General features: G+C 46.1%; 1 protein-coding gene across 2 annotated transcripts in view; it reads left to right on the top strand.

Moving 5' to 3' along the window:
• NEK8 (NIMA related kinase 8) overlaps positions 1-22,075 on the top strand; it is a 354,714-nt gene that overhangs the window by 82,603 nt on the left and 250,036 nt on the right. The gene's annotated exons all lie outside the window — the stretch shown is intronic.

The raw sequence follows: 22,075 nt of genomic DNA on the forward strand, positions 1-22,075 counted from the left end.
GTACTAGCTACACAGGACATGCCCCCCAGCAGTGCCAGCTACACAGGACATGCACCCCAGCAGTGCCAGCTACACAGGACTTGCCCCCCAGCAGTGCCAGGTACACAGGACATGCCCCCCAGCAGTGCCAGCTACACATGATATGCCCCCCAGCAGTGCCAGGTACATATATGCCCCCACAGTGCCAGATACATAAATGCCCCCATAGTGCCAGATACATAAATGATCCCACAGTGCCAGATACATAAATGCCCCCATAGTGCCAGATATATAAATGCTCCCACAGTGCCAGATACATAAATGCCCCCATAGTGCCAGATAGATAAATGCCCCCACAGTGCCAGATACAAATATGCGCCCACAGTGCCAGATACATAAATGCCCCCACAGTGCCAGATACATAAATGCCCCCACAGTGCCAGATACATAAATGTCCCCACAGTGCCAGATATGCCTCCACAGTACCTGCTGTGCCGGCGGCCGTGAGATGGCAACGAGGGAGGGGGACTGCTGTGGTCCGCGGGCAGACTAAAGCTAAACTACTCAGTGCGCGCTATGCGCGCTGTGCGGGACCGGCGTCTGACGTCAGACGCCGGTGCCGCACAGCGCGCATAGCGCGCACTGAGTAGTTTACCATAGTCCCGCCCACAGCACTCCCTCGTCGTAACACACAGAGGCAGCCACTGACTGCTGGGACTCGGAGGCAGGCTGGGCCGGGCGGACGCTGCTGGAGGCGCACACAGGACCAGGCTCCAATATGGCGATGCTCTATTGGAACATGCCTGGAACCGGCCCTGCAGTGACGCCAGTGGCTGAGGCCTGGGACTGAGCGAAGTGGCCTGGGACTGAGTTCTGAGGCTTGAGACGGAGCTCTGAGGCTGGAGACTGGGCTGAGGACTAGTGCTTGGATGAGCAAACACAATTCACATAAATGGTCTCCCCATGGTCTGGTATGGATGCACCCCGAGCTCCTCTTTAGCACTATGGGGTGACTTTGCTGGCAGGTCTTTCTCCTGCTGTTTTCCTGAAACTCAGGGCAGAAGGTCTCTGTCCTCATTAGAGAAATTCCTGTTCTGGTCAGAATCCGACTGTTTGGATTTGGACCCCTATCCACTGTTACAGACTTTCTTCTGTTCCTCGACTAGTCTGGACACTGCCTTCTGGATGTGGTTTGGCTCTTTCTTTGGTCTGGACCCGTATTCTCTCTTTGTAGCAGGTGAATAGCTCTGCTTTATTCCGCTTGAAGCAACTATCTTTATGGGCACTCACAGTGGGCAGATTGTTGGTGAATCCATTGACGTCACCATTATGTTACCAGCCTCCAGGCCCTATGATGCACCATCTGGATCAGTCTCTTTTGAATCTGATCCTCACACTAGCATCAGGCATGAATACTATTAAATGGTCTGTGAGCAGGGTTGGACTGGTCCACAGGGATATAGACTGTCTGTGGGCCCATATCCTCTTCTAGGTATCAGGTTCCAGATTGCGATTAATTTATACATTATACATATGTTACATTATACTGCATGGCACTATGGTGTATTTTCTACAGTGCATGCCTGTCATTAACTTGGTATAATATCATACATGCACTAGCAGTATTTTATATATATATATATATATATATATATAATTCTTTTTAATCAAGGGGCCCAGATCACACACTCTCCGATGCTTAGCCAAACCTCTGTGGTGGCTGGCCACAACCCTAGACATGAGCCCCTACAACGGCATTCCCCCGGTGGGCCCTTCATGTGCCGACACTATCTGTGAGTCTGGCTTCCCCTCCAGTTCTCTAAATGGGAATCTATGAAAAGCTGTAAATGCTGCAAAAAATGTAAAGGTTATAATTCATACCCACAGTCCCAAATGCAGGATATTGTCCGCTGTCCTGATTATCAGTATTTTGTCCCAATTAAGTGATATGCCCCACTGAATGATGCCTCTGCAATGCCAGATGCAGGCGTGTACATGATTCAAGAGTTTTTCTTTTTTTTTGAGGGGAATAAAGAGGATGCGTTTAGCATCCCGGCAGTGGGTATGCCGGCGGTCATGTGACCGACACCACTTAGAATCCCGGCGCTGGAACACCGACATCCTGAAGGTGAATATTGGGGTCACTCTTAGCCCTAGCCGCCACCACTGGTGTTTTAATGTTTTAGCTCTAGCTGCCACCCCACCCTGTGTTAGTGTAGGGGACATTGGAGTGGTAAAATAATTATCCCGTCCCCTGAATGTCGGGATGCCAGTGTTGTTCATGTGACCCAACCCAAATAAAGCATCCCCGCGATTCAGAATCGCTGGTAACATGAGTGAATGGTGACACATCCCTCTCCTACATGACCATGCCCTCTTCCCATGCATTTGCTCACAAATTTTAATCACTGATGTTGTTGATGTCTCTAATGCCTTAGAAATATTTTGAAGTAAGTATACTAAAATAAGCTGACATACTTCTTCCCTTATAATCACAGTCAGGGCAATCTTAACTTATAGGCACATTGGGCTGCTGCCCAGGGCCCCCGCAATTTTAGGAACCTTCGAGCAGGGGTGGTTCGTGGTCATACAATCAGAGCAGCGAGGAAGGAAGCATTTCTACCTGCCTCCCAGCATGCAGCCACACAAAAAATGGCTATCAGCATTCTAATTGATGGGTGGCTGGAGCTATCCACCAATCAGAGTGAGAGACATTCACTTTATGGAAGCATGTGGAGACAGCACATGACTGCAGCTAGGACATGCTATGGTTTTTTGTTAACTGGTTACAGTGAATGGGTGTGTGGGGGCCCCAGTGCACTGCTTTGCCCAGGGCCTACAATGCTGTTAAAATGGCCCTGATGACAGTCGTACATCCAATACATTCAGGTGTCGATTTATGAAGCCATTTTTTTTTTAATAATCCTGTGAAAATGCAGTTTTCAGAGGACTTCTGAACATACAGTATTACATTTGCCTGATATGCCTTGAGTCCTATTGGAGAAAGAGCATAGAAGTCTTTGGGGACTGCAATATCATTCAGATCCAAAAAGCTTAGCATTTCAGAGCTTGAGACTTGATAACTATTAACTAGCACCATCTTTTTATGACGTTATTAACTGTCCTGTTAATTAATTTATTATTGTTGCAATATGTGGGGATATAAAATTATAATAATTGTGAATGTATCGAAATATACTCCCATGTCCCAATAAGTATATGTAACATACTTGCCTACCTGACCCTCTCCATGAGGGAGAAAATGCTCTGTTCCTGGACTTTCCTGGTAATGTATGATTGCCATCACCTGTGGTGAGCTAGGTAATTGATAAGAAAAGTGTTTCACCACAGGTGATGGCAATCATACATTACCAGGAAAGTCCAGGAACAGAGCATTTTCTCCCTCATGGAGAGGGTCAGGTAGGCAAGTATGATCTGTAATATTCAAATAGAGGTATAATCTGTATTTGGAAATGTTACCAGTAATATTTACGTGAAGCAAAGAGCATTTTAGGTAGTAAAGACCACTAGGAGGCAGCATAGTACCTAGATTTTACAGTTAGACAGCCAATCCCCATCTTCACTCTTTCTCTTGGCCCTTCATTACCTATTACTGTTGTAGAAAATATTCTTGTCCACCTTTCTGCCCTAGAGAGGATCAGCTGATCAGTGCTGCATTGTAGACAGCTATGCCTGGAATGTTTACAAGTATCACAGGTACTGTAGACGGATACTGATAAGTAGAACGATACACATCTCAAGTGTGACTCATGACTGAAGCTGTTAAAAAGTGCAAAGTTTTATGTGTAAAAGTAGCTGAACTTTCAATGATTAGGTATTAACCCTATTATTTGGTGCAGCCTTGGACAGTATCGCCTCACATACCTTCACTATCACAAACTATTCCAGACACTTCTTACATGACCAGTATATGGGTACTAGAGGGTTACAGTACAACCAGCATAGAAGGAAGCAATATGTGCATACTTGCCTACTTTCTGGCAGCTCTATCAGTGGAGGGGCTGGGCTGGACAATGATGAGAGGAGGGGGCAGGGAGGAGGCGGAATGGGGCGTGGCAGAGGCGGAACGAGGGCGGGGTTACAGCGTCACTACATCTAAATCACGACCCCCGCTCTGCAATGCCGCAATAACATTTGCAGAGAGAGTTAGATTTGGGTGGGTTATATTGTTTCTGTGCAGGGTAAATACTGGCTGCTTTATTTTTACACTGCAATTTAAATTTCAGTTTGAATACACCCCACCCAAATCTAACTCTCTCTGCACATGTTATATCTGCCCCCCCTGCAGTGCACATAGTTTTGCCCAACTGCTAACAAATTTGCTGCTGCGATCAACTCAGAATTAAGCCCATAGTCTGTATAACATGTAGTGCGTACAGAGGTGCTTTATTGAAAAGCACATTTGTATCGCTAAACGTAAAAGTTATTACTGTCTGGTCATACTGTATATACACAGTACAATAAACACTATGAGAAGTTAGGCAAAAATAATAAAACTACATAAATACATCTAAAGTTACACGAATACTCCATAAAATATAATTTTCTCATGACTACTAAAAACTAATGTCTCCCTCTATCACACTAGCCATTTGTTCCAACAGCTGTGTACTTGGTACCTCAAACTTCAATGATGTCAGACAAATGATGACACTGGTGGTATGATTGTCTCTATACGCAAGCTCTGGTTGAGAGGAGTAATAACCTAACACGGGTAATTCAGACCTGATCGCTAGGCTGCGTTTTCTTACAGCCTGCAATCAGGTCTGAACTGCGCATGCGTATGCACCGCAGCAACGGGGATCGATACATAGCGATGGGATGGTGCGAAAAAGTGATTGCACGGGTGATCGCAAGGAGACTGACAGGAAGAGGGCGTTTGTGGGTGGCAACTGACCGTTTTCAGTGAGTGTCTGGAAAAACACAGGCGTGTCCAAGCGTTGGAAGAGAGGATGTCTGACGTCAATTCTGGTCCTGGACAGGCTGAAGGGATCGCAGCGGCTAATTAAGTCCTGGGCTGTGCAGAGACTGCACAAAATCAGTTTGTGCAGCTCTGCTACACATGCGTTCGCACACTTGCACAGCTAAAATACACTCCCCCAGTGGGGATAGCACTATATGATGGCAGTGCTGCAAAAATCGCTGCCCAGCGATCAGGTCGGAATTACCCCCACAGTCATTCCATTACCTGCCATCAGATGTATTACATCCACATCTATGTATCATGGGGGTAATTCCAAGTTGATCGCAGCAGGAAATTTTTTAGCAGTTGGGCAAAACCATGTGCACTGCAGGGGGGGGGGGGGGGCAGATATAACATTTGCAGAGAGAGTTAGATTTGGGTGGGTTATTTTGTTTCTGTGCAGGGTAAATACTGGCTGCTTTATTTTTACACTGCAATTTAGATTGCAGATTGAACACACCCCACCCAAATCTATCTCTCTCTGTACATGTTATATCTGCCTCCCCTGCAGTGCACATGGTTTTGCCCAACTGCTAAAAAATTTCCTGCTGCGATCAACTTGTAATTACCCCCATGTCCACTTCAATTCTTGGAGTCATTCACAGAAATCTTTATTGGTCATTATTAAGTAGGCGATGGTCTTCCATTCAGAGGGTTTTGGGTATAATAAGTCGAAATCCTGCATGCAGAAAGAAATACAGATTTCTGGACACAAAAAGGATCAAAGCCGTTATTTTTTTTAACCTAAAATCATACTTGCCTACCTGACCCTCTCCATGAGGGAGAAAATGCTCTGTTCCTGGACTTTCCTGGTAATGTATGATTGCCATCACCTGTAATGAGCTAGTTAATTGATAAGAAAGGTGTTTCAACACAGGTGATGGCAATCATACATTACCAGGAAAGTCCAGGAACAGAGCATTTTCTCCCTCATGGAGGGGGTAAGGTAGGCAAGTATGCCTAAAATACATTTTAAGACTACAAATTTAGATATATAACATTTTGTGAAAACTGAGTTACCTTCACATATCTAAACTAACGGGTGTTTGTAAGAAATGACTAGCCATCATTTACAAAGTACCAACTTATACCTCAGTTTTAAGCAATATGGAATAATATAGGGGGTAATTCAGACCTGATCGCAGCAGCAAATTTGTTAGCAGTTGGGCAAAACCATGGGTTCAGACCTGATCGCTCGCTAGGTTTTTTTTGAAGTCCTGCGTTTGCATAGTCGCCGCCCATAGGGGAGTGTATTTTCACTTTGCAAGTGTGCGATCGCATGTGTAGCAGAGCTGAACAAACAGATTTTGTGCAGTCTCCGAGTAGCCCAGGACTTACTCAGACGCTGCGAACACTTCAGCCTGTCCGGGACCGCAACTGACGTCAGGAACCCTCCCTGCACACGCATGGACACGCCTGCGTTTTTCCAAACATTCCCAGAAAACGGTCAGTTGCCACCCACATATGGCTTCTTCCTGTCAATCTCCTTGAGAATGCACGTGCGAATAGATTCTTCGTGCAAACCTATCGCTGAGCGGCAATCCGCTTTGTACACGTGCGACACGCCTGCGCATTGCACATGCACAGTTTAGACCTGATCGCAGGCTGTACGAAGATGCACCCTAGCAATCAGAAAAAGGTTGCAGGTGCACAATTCAAACATTACCAATTTATTAATAATAATAATTGCAATAAAATTTTGCATTTTAAGCGAGGTTCTTCGCATAGTTATGGCCATAAGTAACGGCTTGCCCACCGCGTCCAGGTGACCTCATTAGTCGGGCAAGTCCCTAACATTTTGGGGGGTACAAATCTAGGGTGCGGGACCCCCCAAAATGAAGCAGCTGAGTGACCCCAGGGCAACACAAAAGTGAAAAAATATATAGTGAAAAAGTGAAAATAGGTTAGTGAGAGAGGCTGCTGAAAACAGCAGGGGTAAATTAGTGAGAGGTAATGAAGGGGGAGATAAAGTAGTGAGAGGTAAAGTAGTGAAAAGTGAAGGTAGGAAATTAATTACATTGAAACAAAACACACAATAGGGATGAAAGTAAATATGAAAATAAGTGTTAATATGTGTTGCTCCTGAGGCAAAACAGCCACAACAGTCCAGGGGGACCCACACCCCGGAAATGCACCCCCATCTGATAATCCAATATACATTTGTGCAGGACTCACCTTGCTCTGCATGCAGTCTAAGAAATGTCAGGAACCTAATTAAAACCAATATATAGGACAGGTGGGCGTGGGTGCTACCACCAGGCAGAAGGGGTCTCTGGCCTTCTATTGTGTATGTGAATACACAGCATTAGGTATACAGGGGAGGGGTCCTGGGGTGCACACCGGTAATGAGAGGTGCGACCCTGCGGAGACCTTTCAGTAGAACTGCATACAAAGAAAAAGGTTGCAGGTGCACAATTCAAACATTACCAATTTATTAATAATAATAATTGCAATAAAATTTTGCATTTTAAGCGAGGTTCTTCGCATAGTTATGGCCATAAGTAACGGCTTGCCCACCGCGTCCAGGTGACCTCATTAGTCGGGCAAGTCCCTAACATTTTGGGGGGTACAAATCTAGGGTGCGGGACCCCCCAAAATGAAGCAGCTGAGTGACCCCAGGGCAACACAAAAGTGAAAAAATATGAGTCCTGCACAAATGTATATTGGATTATCAGATGGGGGTGCATTTCCGGGGTGTGGGTCCCCCTGGACTGTTGTGGCTGTTTTGCTTCAGGAGCAACACATATTAACACTTATTTTCATATTTACTTTCATCCCTATTGTGTGTTTTGTTTCAATGTAATTAATTTCCTACCTTCACTTTTCACTACTTTACCTCTCACTACTTTATCTCCCCCTTCATTACCTCTCACTAATTTACCCCTGCTGTTTTCAGCAGCCTCTCTCACTAACCTATTTTCACTTTTTCACTATATATTTTTTCACTTTTGTGTTGCCCTGGGGTCACTCAGCTGCTTCATTTTGGGGGGTCCCGCACCCTAGATTTGTACCCCCCAAAATGTTAGGGACTTGCCCGACTAATGAGGTCACCTGGAAGCGGTGGGCAAGCCGTTACTTATGGCCATAACTAGGCGAAGAACCTCGCTTAAAATGCAAAATTTTATTGCAATTATTATTATTAATAAATTGGTAATGTTTGAATTGTGCACCTGCAACCTTTTTCTTTGTATGCAGTTCTACTGAAAGGTCTCCGCAGGGTCGCACCTCTCATTACCGGTGTGCACCCCAGGACCCCTCCCCTGTATACCTAATGCTGTGTATTCACATACACAATAGAAGGCCAGAGACCCCTTCTGCCTGGTGGTAGCACCCACGCCCACCTGTCCTATATATTGGTTTTAATTAGGTTCCTGACATTTCTTAGACTGCATGCAGAGCAAGGTGAGTCCTGCACAAATGTATATTGGATTATCATATGGGGGTGCTATCATATGGGGGTGCATTTCCGGGGTGTGGGTCCCCCTGGACTGTTGTGGCTGTTTTGCCTCAGGAGCAACACATATTAACACTTATTTTCATATTTACTTTCATCCCTATTGTGTGTTTTGTTTCAATGTAATTAATTTCCTACCTTCACTTTTCACTACTTTACCTCTCACTACTTTATCTCCCCCTTCATTACCTCTCACTAATTTACCCCTGCTGTTTTCAGCAGCCTCTCTCACTAACCTATTTTCACTTTTTCACTATATATTTTTTCACTTTTGTGTTGCCCTGGGGTCACTCAGCTGCTTCATTTTGGGGGGTCCCGCACCCTAGATTTGTACCCCCCAAAATGTTAGGGACTTGCCCGACTAATGAGGTCACCTGGACGCGGTGGGCAAGCCGTTACTTATGGCCATAACTATGCGAAGAACCTCGCTTAAAATGCAAAATTTTATTGCAATTATTATTATTAATAAATCGGTAATGTTTGAATTGTGCACCTGCAACCTTTTTCTTTGTATGCAGTTCTACTGAAAGGTCTCCGCAGGGTTGCACCTCTCATTACCGGTGTGCACCCCAGGACCCCTCCCCTGTATACCTAATGCTGTGTATTCACATACACAATAGAAGGCCAGAGACCCCTTCTGCCTGGTGGTAGCACCCACGCCCACCTGTCCTATATATTGGTTTTAATTAGGTTCCTGACATTTCTTAGACTGCATGCAGAGCAAGGTGAGTCCTGCACAAATGTATATTGGATTATCAGATGGGGGTGCATTTCTGGGGTGTGGGTCCCCCTGGACTGTTGTGGCTGTTTTGCCTCAGGAGCAACACATATTTACTTTCATCCCTATTGTGTGTTTTGTTTCAATGTAATTCATTTCCTACCTTCACTTTTCACTACTTTACCTCTCACTACTTTATCTCCCCCTTCATTACCTCTCACTAATTTACCCCTGCTGTTTTCAGCAGCCTCTCTCACTAACCTATTTTCACTTTTTCACTATATATTTTTTCACTTTTGTGTTGCCCTGGGGTCACTCAGCTGCTTCATTTTGGGGGGTCCCGCACCCTAGATTTGTACCCCCCAAAATGTTAGGGACTTGCCCGACTAATGAGGTCACCTGGACGCGGTGGGCAAGCCGTTACTTATGGCCATAACTATGCGAAGAACCTCGCTTAAAATGCAAAATTTTATTGCAATTATTATTATTAATAAATTGGTAATGTTTGAATTGTGCACCTGCAACCTTTTTCTTTGTATGCAGTTCTACTGAAAGGTCTCCGCAGGGTCGCACCTCTCATTACCGGTGTGCACCCCAGGACCCCTCCCCTGTATACCTAATGCTGTGTATTCACATACACAATAGAAGGCCAGAGACCCCTTCTGCCTGGTGGTAGCACCCACGCCCACCTGTCCTATATATTGGTTTTAATTAGGTTCCTGATGTCACGATCCGGGTATCTGGACGCCATTTCTTACCCATCAGATGCCTCCTAAGGCTGGCTCAGCGCTCCAGGACCGGATCCCATCTGTTATCCTGATGTTTACATTCCTGTATCCTCTCCTGTCACTCTGAGACGCTGTCACAGTAAACGCCATATTACACCTGGCATGGCGTCTCCCGCGGCCTCCGCCGCCGTCCCTGAGCTTCTGCATGCAGAGTGTCTGAGTGGCGATTACGTCAGCCGCGGCCTCCGCTGTGTCCGCGTGGTTGGATGTGCACCTGTCAGCTTGGCGCCTCCTGTCTCCGGTGGCCGGCGCCGCCATTACTGTTTTCATTACCACATGGATTACAAACCAAACTTCCCTCCAAGTGTCTGCATGGGCGCAGCCATCTTGGATTCTGTCAGCTGATCATTTCCACCAATCTGTTCTTAGTATTGATAATCTGCATAATTGCCTAGCCAATCCCTTCCTTGCTGCAGGTATAAATACACTGTGCCTGAGCAAGGAAGGCGTCAGTGCTTTGGTTGTCAAACCTAGTTCCTGTTTGTCTCTCTCCTGTGATTGTCTTCCAGGTTCCAGCTCCTGTCTCAAGACTTCCACCATAGAGACCCGCACCAGCATTCCACCTGCGGTGTAGCCTGACTCTCCGATCCATTGTGGATTCATCTGTTTCCAGCTACAACATTGCCTGCTTCCAGCCCAGCTTCCAGCAGAGTACAGCTTCTCTTAAAGGGCCGGTGTCCTTTCTACAGTTTACCACTCTCCACCGGTATTATTATTTCTCCGCTCTCAAACTCTACATTTCATTCATATTGCATCGCTCTCAAGCCTCATTTATTATTTAACTGGTTCCAGCCAGTATCCACTCCGTGCCAACATCTGTCTGGTTCCAACCAGAACCCACAGCAGCTATTTTATTTACAGCAGTCCAGCTTTCCCTGGAACACCAGCTGATACGATCCTGGGCTTTCTTCATTGCTACAGTCAGGCCTGGTAAGGACTTTCCAACTCGCAGATAATAAGAACTGTCTCATACTACCAGAGCTCTGTGGCCCCTGCCCCTGTAGTACCCAGGAACTGTATTATTTCTCTGCTGATTTTATGTTTCTTTTACTGCTACTGTGATGCATGGAGTTTGTCATAAATAAACATCATTGACTTTTATTCAAGTTGTCGTGGTCACGCCTTCGGGCGGTTCTTCTTCATGTTACTTACATGTCCAGGGGTCTGATACAACCTCCCAGGTTCCGGTACATCTCAGCCCCTACAACTGAGGATGCCTCCCGTCAGCTCAGGCCCTCAGTTGTGACAGTAAGCACTGACCTAATGAATCCAGCCGGAGACCAGGATCAAGCGGCCAGGCCGATGCAAGAACTGGCAGCCCGACTAGAACATCAGGAGGCTGCACAGGGCCACATCATCCGCTGTCTCCAGGATTTCTCTACTCGGCTGGATGGGATTCAGACAACTCTCCGTGGATCAGGCGCGTCTGGTGCGTCAACCACAGTGACTCCAGCTATAACCCCACCCACCTTACCCATTTCTGCTCCACGTCTTCATCTTCCAACGCCAGCAAAATTTGACGGATCTCCAAGATTCTGCAGGGGATTTCTCAACCAGTGTGAGATTCAGTTTGAGCTACAACCTGGCAATTTTCCTAGTGATCGTACAAAAATTGCCTACATTATTTCTCTTCTCAGTGGCTCAGCCCTTGATTGGGCATCACCGTTATGGGAGAGGTCCGACACCCTGCTATCTTCCTACACTGCCTTCGTGTCAACATTCAGGCGCATCTTCGACGAGCCAGGCCGGGTAACCTCAGCTTCATCCGAGATTCTCCGTTTACGCCAGGGGTCACGTACTGTAGGACAATATCTGATACAGTTCCAGATCCTGGCATCCGAACTGGCATGGAACGACGAGGCCCTGTATGCTGCATTCTGGCATGGCTTATCTGAGCGTATTAAAGATGAGTTAGCTACCAGAGACTTACCCTCTAAGTTAGATGAGCTAATCTCACTCTGCACGAAAGTTGATTTACGTTTCAGAGAGAGAGCAACTGAGCGTGGAAGATCATCTGCTCCAAAATCTTCTGCTCCTCCTCCTCGCCAACTGTCACCAACTAAAAATGAGCCCATGCAAATTGGCCGTTCCCGTTTAACTCCTGCTGAGCGCCGAAGACGTCTCTACGAGTCTCTCTGTCTTTATTGTGCAGCTCCGTCTCACACCATTAATGCCTGTCCCAAACGTCCGGGAAACTCCAAATCCTAGCTCGCCAAGGAGAGGGCCGGCTAGGAGTAATGATCTCCTCTCCATCTCCTCAAGATTGTAATCTCCCAGTCTCGCTTCAAGTTGCTCAACGTTATCGGAACGTCATTGCCCTCCTTGATTCCGGAGCAGCTGGGAACTTTATTACCGAAGCCTATGTTAAACGGTGGTCCCTACCCACCGAGAGACTTCCTTCGTCCATTTCTTTAACTGCCGTGGATGGCAGCAAAATTTTTGATGCAGTTATTTCTTTAAGGACTCTACCAGTTCGTCTGAGAGTGGGAGTTCTTCATTCCGAACTTATTTCTTTTTTAGTGATTCCAAGAGCCACACATCCTGTGGTCCTGGGCCTTCCATGGCTCCGTCTTCACAATCCTACAATTGATTGGACGACTACGCAAATCCTGGCATGGGGTTCCTCCTGTGCTGAGACATGTTTGTTTAAAGTATTGCCTGTCTGTTCTTCCTCCCCCAGGTCGTCTGATGTTCCACCTCCTCCATATCAAGATTTCACGGATGTGTTCAGTAAAGCTTCTGCTGATATCCTTCCTCCTCATAGAGAATGGGACTGCCCGATTGATCTCGTTCCAGGGAAGGTTCCACCTCGAGGCCGAACTTATCCGTTGTCTCTGCCTGAGACGCATTCTATGGAGGAATACATTAAAGAGAACCTAGCAAAGGGGTTCATTCGACCTTCTTCTTCCCCAGCCGGCGCAGGCTTCTTTTTTGTAAAAAAGAAAGATGGTGGTCTGCGGCCGTGCATCGACTACAGAGGTTTGAACGACATTACCATCAAGAACCGTTATCCTTTACCCCTGATTACTGAGCTCTTTGACAGAGTTAGCGGAGCTACCATCTTTACAAAGCTGGACTTGAGAGGTGCATACAATCTCATCCGGATCCGTGAGGGTGACGAGTGGAAGACCGCCTTTAACACCCGTGACGGACATTATGAGTACCTCGTCATGCCCTTCGGATTGAGCAATGCTCCAGCTGTCTTCCAGCATTTTGTCAATGAGATCTTCAGAGACATTCTATACCGTCATGTCGTGGTCTATCTAGACGATATCCTCATTTTTGCCAACGATTTAGAGGAACATCGTTTTTGGGTTAAAGAGGTTCTGTCCCGTCTCCGTGTCAATCATCTCTATTGCAAATTAGAGAAATGCGTCTTTGAAGTCAAGTCCATTCCGTTTCTAGGGTACATTGTGTCCGGTTCCGGACTAGAGATGGATCCTGAGAAACTACAAGCAATCCAAAATTGGCCGATACCCTTAACCCTCAAAGGGGTCCAGAGGTTCTTGGGGTTCGCCAACTATTACCGAAAGTTTATACGAGACTTTTCCACCATTGTGGCGCCTATTACTGCCTTCACTAAGAAGGGTGCTAACCCGTCCAAGTGGTCTGAAGAAGCCATGCAAGCATTTCATCTTTTAAAACAAAGGTTCATCTCTGCGCCTGTTCTGAAACAGCCTGACATCGACTCTCCTTTCATCTTAGAGGTGGATGCCTCCTCCGTTGGAGTAGGAGCGGTGTTATCTCAGAGGGCTAAAGATGGCCATTTACACCCTTGCAGTTTCTTCTCCCGGAAGTTCTCCCCAGCTGAGCGCAACTATGCCATTGGCGACCAGGAGTTGCTAGCCATCAAGCTCGCTCTAGAAGAGTGGAGGTATCTGTTGGAGGGAGCTTCTCATTCAATCACCATACTTACAGACCACAAGAACCTTTTATATCTGAAAGGCGCACAATGTCTCAACCCTCGTCAGGCCAGATGGGCACTTTTCTTTTCCAGGTTCGACTTTAAACTCCAGTTCTGTCCGGGCTCTCAGAATCGCAAGGCCGATGCCCTTTCCCGCTCATGGGAGCAAGAAAATGAGTCAGAGTCTTCAGACAAGCATCCTATTATAAATCCGTTGGCATTCTCCACGGTAGGGATGGACTCTACGCCCCCATCAGGGAAAAGTTTTGTGAAACCGATGCTAAGGAAGAAGCTCATGCATTGGGCCCATGCTTCCCGTTTTGCCGGACATACAGGTATCCAAAAAACCCTGGAGTTTATCTCTAGGTCCTATTGGTGGCCAACTCTGAAAAAGGACGTCTTGGAGTTTATTGCATCTTGCCCAAAGTGTGCTCAACATAAGGTATCCCGCCAGTCGCCTGCGGGGCAACTGGTTCCACTATCTGTTCCCCGTCGACCTTGGACCCATTTGTCGATGGATTTTATTACAGATTTACCCATGTGCAACAAGTTCAATACCATCTGGGTGGTAGTTGACCGGTTCACCAAGATGGCACATTTCATTCCTCTCACCGGTCTTCCGTCAGCTTCCAAGTTGGCTCAAGTATTCATACAAGAGATCTTCCGACTCCACGGTCTTCCTGAAGAAATTATCTCCGATCGAGGAGTTCAATTCACAGCCAAATTCTGGCGAAGTTTATGTCAAGTCCTCCAAGTCAAGCTAAAGTTTTCTACGGCTTACTATCCTCAGACCAATGGTCAAACCGAGAGGGTGAATCGGGACTTGGAGGCCTTCCTCCGCAGCTATGTGTCCTCCTCTCAAGATGACTGGGTTCAATTACTTCCCTGGGCCGAGTTCTGTCATAACAACCAGTATCATTCTTCATCTGCTTCAACACCATTCTTCACTAACTTTGGATTCCACCCTAAAGTCCCTGAGTTCCAACCGCTTCCAGCAACTTCTGTTCCCACAGTGGATATCACCTTGCATCAGTTTGCCAATATCTGGAAGAGCGTACGATCAGCTCTGCTCAAGGCATCGTTCAGGTACAAGAAGTTTGCGGATAAGAAGCGTCGAGCAGTTCCTGCTCTCAAGGTGGGTGATCGGGTATGGTTATCCACGAAGAATTTGAGGTTAAGAGTTCCCAGTATGAAGTTTGCACCTCGCTATATCGGTCCTTTCAAGATTGAACAAGTCATCAATCCTGTTGCTTACAGACTTCAGTTGCCTCCCTTCTTAAAAATACCCAGGACATTCCATGTTTCCCTGTTGAAACCGCTGATCTTGAATCGGTTTCATTCCTCACTTCCTCCAACTCCGAAAGTCCAAACTCAACGAGGTGTTGAGTATGAAGTAGCCAAGATCCTGGACTCACGTCACCGTTACGGTCAACTACAATATCTTATTGACTGGAAGGGTTATGGCCCTGAGGAACGTTCATGGACCAATGCTTCTGATGTCCATGCTCCTGCCTTGGTCCGGAGATTCCATTCCAAGTTTCCTCAAAAGCCAAAGAAGTGTCCTGGGGCCACTCCTAAAGGGGGGGGGGGGGGTGCTGTCACGATCCGGGTATCTGGACACCATTTCTTACCCATCAGATGCCTCCTAAGGCTGGCTCAGCGCTCCAGGACCGGATCCCATCTGTTATCCTGATGTTTACATTCCTGTATCCTCTCCTGTCACTCTGAGACGCTGTCACAGTAAACGCCATATTACACCTGGCATGGCGTCTCCCGCGGCCTCCGCCGCCGTCCCTGAGCTTCTGCATGCAGAGTGTCTGAGTGGCGATTACGTCAGCCACGGCCTCCGCTGTGTCCGCGTGGTTGGATGTGCACCTGTCAGCTTGGCGCCTCCTGTCTCCGGTGGCCGGCGCCGCCATTACTGTTTTCATTACCACATGGATTACAAACCAAACTTCCCTCCAAGTGTCTGCATGGGCGCAGCCATCTTGGATTCTGTCAGCTGATCATTTCCACCAATCTGTTCTTAGTATTGATAATCTGCATAATTGCCTAGCCAATCCCTTCCTTGCTGCAGGTATAAATACACTGTGCCTGAGCAAGGAAGGCGTCAGTGCTTTGGTTGTCAAACCTAGTTCCTGTTTGTCTCTCTCCTGTGATTGTCTTCCAGGTTCCAGCTCCTGTCTCAAGACTTCCACCATAGAGACCCGCACCAGCATTCCACCTGCGGTGTAGCCTGACTCTCCGATCCATTGTGGATTCATCTGTTTCCAGCTACAACATTACCTGCTTCCAGCCCAGCTTCCAGCAGAGTACAGCTTCTCTTAAAGGGCCGGTGTCCTTTCTACAGTTTACCACTCTCCACCGGTATTATTATTTCTCCGCTCTCAAACTCTACATTTCATTCATATTGCATCGCTCTCAAGCCTCATTTATTATTTAACTGGTTCCAGCCAGTATCCACTCCGTGCCAACATCTGTCTGGTTCCAACCAGAACCCACAGCAGCTATTTTATTTACAGCAGTCCAGCTTTCCCTGGAACACCAGCTGATACGATCCTGGGCTTTCTTCATTGCTACAGTCAGGCCTGGTAAGGACTTTCCAACTCGCAGATAATAAGAACTGTCTCATACTACCAGAGCTCTGTGGCCCCTGCCCCTGTAGTACCCAGGAACTGTATTATTTCTCTGCTGATTTTATGTTTCTTTTACTGCTACTGTGATGCATGGAGTTTGTCATAAATAAACATCATTGACTTTTATTCAAGTTGTCGTGGTCACGCCTTCGGGCGGTTCTTCTTCATGTTACTTACATGTCCAGGGGTCTGATACAACCTCCCAGGTTCCGGTACATCTCAGCCCCTACAACTGAGGCTGCCTCCCGTCAGCTCAGGCCCTCAGTTGTGACACCTGACATTTCTTAGACTGCATGCAGAGCAAGGTGAGTCCTGCACAAATGTATATTGGATTATCAGATGGGGGTGCATTTCCGGGGTGTGGGTCCCCCTGGACTGTTGTGGCTGTTTTGCCTCAGGAGCAACACATATTAACACTTATTTTCATATTTACTTTCATCCCTATTGTGTGTTTTGTTTCAATGTAATTAATTTCCTACCTTCACTTTTCACTACTTTACCTCTCACTACTTTATCTCCCCCTTCATTACCTCTCACTAATTTACCCCTGCTGTTTTCAGCAGCCTCTCTCACTAACCTATTTTCACTTTTTCCACTATATATTTTTTCACTTTTGTGTTGCCCTGGGGTCACTCAGCTGCTTCATTTTGGGGGGTCCCGCACCCTAGATTTGTACCCCCCAAAATGTTAGGGACTTGCCCGACTAATGAGGTCACCTGGACGCGGTGGGCAAGCCGTTACTTATGGCCATAACTATGCGAAGAACCTCGCTTAAAATGCAAAATTTTATTGCAATTATTATTATTAATAAATTGGTAATGTTTGAATTGTGCACCTGCAACCTTTTTCTTTGTATGCAGTTCTACTGAAAGGTCTCCGCAGGGTCGCACCTCTCATTACCGGTGTGCACCCCAGGACCCCTCCCCTGTATACCTAATGCTGTGTATTCACCCTAGCAATCAGGTCTGAATTAGGCCCCATGTTCACTGCTGGGTGGGCAGATATAACATGTGCAGAGAGACTTAGATTTGGGTGGGGTGTGTTCAAACTGAAATCTAAATTGCAGTGTAAAAATAAAGCAGCCAGTATTTACCCTGCACAGAAACAATATAACCCTCTCTGCAAATGTTATATCTGCCACACCTGCAGTGCACATGGGTGGTCATTCCAAGTTGATCGCTCGTTGCCGTTTTTATCAGAATAGCGATCAGGCTAAAAATCGTCATTTCTGCGCATGCGTATGGGCCGCACGGCGCACCTGCTAAGTACTTTTACAAAAAACTATGCAATTTTACACAGGGCCGAGCGACGCTTTTCAGTCGCTCTGCTGATCGGGGAGTGATTGACAGGAAGTGGGAGTTTCTGGGTGGTAACTTGCCGTTTTCCGGGAGTGTGCTAAAAAACGCAGGCGTGTCAGGTAAAAACGCAGGCATGCCTGGGGAAACGGGGGAGTGGCTGGCCGAACGCAGGGCGTGTATGTGACGTCAAACCAGGAACCAAACAGTCTGCAGTGATCACAATCTAGGAGTAGGTCTGGAGCTACTCAGAAACTGCAGGGAAATATTCAATAGCAGAACTGCTAACCTTTCGTTAGCAATTCTGCTAAGCTAAGATACACTCCCAGAGGGCGGTGGCCTAGCATTTGCACTGCTGCTAAAAGCAGCTAGCGAGCGATCAACTCGGAATGAGGGCCATGGTTTTGCCCAACTGCTAACAAATTTGCTGCTATGATCAGGTCTGAATTAACCCCCCCCCATAATTCTATCAAATCCCAAACAGACATACACTATGGGGGTCATTCTGAGTTGATTGCACGCTGCCGATTTTCGCTGCGCTGCGATCAGGTCTCTACTGCGCATGCATATGCACTGCAATGTGCACGCGCATCGTACGGGTACAGTGCGTATCATTGCTGAGCTATGGATTTAACAAAGAATCCATACACACAGCCGATTGCAAGAAGATTGACAGAAAGAGGGCGTTTATGGGTGTCAACTGACCGTTTTCTGGGAGTGGTAGGGAAAACGCAGGCGTGTCCGGGCGTTTGGAGGGCGGGTGTGTGACATCAATTCCGACACCAAAAAGACTGAAGTGATCACAAGTGCTGAGTAAGTTCAGTCCTACTTTGAAACTGCGCAAAATGTTTTTGCAGAGCTCGGCTGCACAGGCGTTCGCACACTTGCAAAGCGAAAATACACTCCCCCATGGGCGGCGACTATGCGTTTGCACGGCTGCTAAAAACAGCTAGCGAGCGATCAACTCTGAATGAGGGCCCATGGCAAGAATCCTGCCCCAGTGAGCTTACAATTTAAAGTGGGAACAAATGAGACACCATGTTTGATTGGGTATCCAGATTATAGGTCGACAGTGAAAAGGTCGGCAAGCAATAAGTTGACACCAAATGGTCAACATGCAAATGATCGACGTCGTCAAAAGGTCAACATGGTTAAAAGGTGGACATATGAAAAGGTTGACATGAGGTTTTTGGGGATTTTTTTTTACATTTTCAGAACTTTTTCATACTGTACCACCATGTGGACTACAATTGGGAATAGTAACCTGAAGCATGACGAGCGAAGCGAGCCATGTGAGGGGACGCTGCGCACAAATTGGTGTTGCACGTGCTGGAAGGAAAATTTCAACACCAAAAAAACTCATGTCAACCTTTTTTTATGTATCGACTATTTTCATGTCAACCTGTCCACCCTGTCTACCTCTTGACCATGTCGATATTCTGCATATCAACCATTCGGTGTTGACCTAGACATTTGTCAACCTTCTGACTGTCGACCCATTATCCTTAACAGAACATTAACCTTGGACAGAACATTATCCTTGGACAGAAGTATATCTGCAGGGGAAAAAAAGAAAATGTAAAAAATTTTTTTTTATGTGAATATCAGCTGTAAAATTACCATCAAACTCAGGGGGTCATTCAGATCTGATCACAGCTGTGCATTTTCGCACAGCGGGCGATCAGGTACTAAATGCGCATGTGTATGTACCGCAATGCGCACGCGCATCGGACAACAACAAAAGAAAACAACAAAAGCTGGTCATCGGCGGGATGGTGCAAAAAATCAGTTCGCACGGGCGTTCGCAAAAGGATTGACAGGAGGAAGCCGTTTGTGGGTGGTAACTGACCATTTACTGGGAGTGTTCGGAAAAACGCAAACATGTCCAAGCATTTTCAGGGAGGGTGTCTGACGTCAGCTCCGGCCCCGATCAGCCTGATGTGATCGCACTGGAGGAGTAAGTCCTGGGCTGCGCAGAGATGGCACGCACTGGATTTTAGCAGCTCGGCGTACACATAGCATTGCACACTTGCACAGTGAATATACACTCCCCCTGTAGGCGGCGACTATCTGAACGCAGAACAGCAAAAATCGCAGCCCAGCTATCAGATCTGAATGACCCCTTTAGTTTAAGTACATTTTGGCCGCTTTAGTTTTACTCTTTGATCATGTATGAGCTCTGTGTATTCAGTTACTGGCGTCATGGCTAATCTGGGTGGTGGTGGTAGTGGATGCTTTTATAATGACGTACTTGGGATTCTGCCAAGCCAAATATTTTGTGTTATCCGTAGAGTATGTATGATGTTCTCTGATACACTGGCTGCACCGAGTATTGGGATATTGGTGAGGTTAAATAAGGTTGTCATTTAATGAGTCACGGAACAATTAATTTACCCCGTTTTATTAACATAAAAACAATTGTCCTGTGGTAAGCATTGCCATTGGGTACGTTGCCTACAAGAAACATGCTTTGTTCATCAGATATCATCTAGGACCTTTAAAGGTCAGTTACCTTGTGGCTGCTTTGATGATGTTCTGGAATGAAAGGTGGCTACTTAGCTACAGGCCACCCGCCAGGACCAGTGTCTCCTGTTTGAAGTCTCCAGCAGGCTAAACTGTTCTATGTATGGGATCAGGCGTCAAACTGTGGCTGTTAAAAGTACAAAGGAACTCTTCTTGCATTGTCTAAAAGACAAGTCTAACCCCTTCCCCCCATAGCACACACACATTCTCTATAAACACCTTTGTGACAAGGGCTAATGGCTAAAACTAGTCAAAGCAATTAAAAAAGTAGCAACATGTCACCACACTGAGCAGCTTTCACGGCCAATAAAATAGCGATTTAATTATCTTGGCAAAGAGCAGATAAGAAGTCAGCATTGTGTACTGGTTTGCTCAGTCTACCCCCTGCATAGAAAATCAAAACCAAATACTGCCTTTCACAATCATGATTTATTAATGATCTGTGCCAAAAATAGCTTTACAATGTATAAATAGCCTTACATAAATAAAAAAAACAATAACTCTAGCCAGAAACCTATACGTATGTATTGCTGTGATGTAATGCTGTCAATAAGTGTGTGCCTGCCTATACATATTTATTTACATGACACAAACAACACATATATATGGTATGAAGCTGTGTGGATAGCCGCATCAGCATATGCTCTATATATTCACTGAACTAATCCAGAGTGCCAAATACCCTTTTCTGTTTATATATATATATATATACCATTTTCTGTTTATAGATAGATAGATAGATAGATAGACAGAAGCTGCTGAAACTGGGGGCCTAATTCATGTTTGTAAGGAATTGCACAGCCTGAAGGATGCAACTGTGCAATTCCTTGTAATTACAATTTAAATGCGGCAGGAACCGTCTGATCACCATCCCACGGGGGTCCGCATATGGAGTGACTACACGGCACCAGCTCTCCACACCTGATCATGCGCTGATCCATTTGCCTGCCCTCTGTTTGGAGTATCGTAAGCCCCTACTGTTCTGTGGACACACAGACAGTAATGTCACACTCAGTCACACTATTAGTGCATGTATATTAATTGCTTATTAGAGCATATGATTATTTTTTTCTTCTTCATGTGAGGCCTTGTCCTCTGATACGGGCTATATTTCCAGTCTCCAACAGAGGCCAGCACATTATTATTCTATACATTATTACTTGCATGCTTATTCATTTATTTCCTTGTGGTACCTGATAGATATAGCCTGTCAGATTCATTCCTAATCACAGATTAGCTGTTCTTTTCTCCCATTCAGAAATATGAATCTGTGTCATACTGCTCGATTTTTCGTATCTGATCTGCATTAACATTGAATTGTTGGCATGTAAACATCATCACTGTACTTTTTGCTTAGAAAATTCGATGTGCATGTAACATATATGCTTGTTTTCATTTACTTTCTTAGTTTGTTCTGCTAATATCGCCGCTTAGTACCATATTCTGTGATAACTGGTATCCCCTAGGAAGATCCTAATGACAGCATTTAGGGGCAGGCTGCCCAATCAACCCTTTTGTTTACAGTGGTGATAATACTGCCGCCCAGCACCATACTCTGTGATAACCGATATTCCTTGGGAGGATCCTAGTGATAAATTGTTGTGGCAACCTGGTACCAAATGCTATTTGTTTACTGTGGTGATCATTTTGGTAGATAAGCCCTATCCACAGTGATACTCTGTGTCCTAAAATTATCTCCAAGTCCGGGTCACAACCCTAACAATCTAGATCAACTCACTCCTTCACCTGTCTCGTGGACTCTCATCCACGATCCACGGAGCACAGAACCACGGA

This window comes from Pseudophryne corroboree, chromosome 2, assembly GCF_028390025.1.
Source record: "Pseudophryne corroboree isolate aPseCor3 chromosome 2, aPseCor3.hap2, whole genome shotgun sequence".
Lineage (NCBI taxonomy): Eukaryota > Metazoa > Chordata > Amphibia > Anura > Myobatrachidae > Pseudophryne > Pseudophryne corroboree.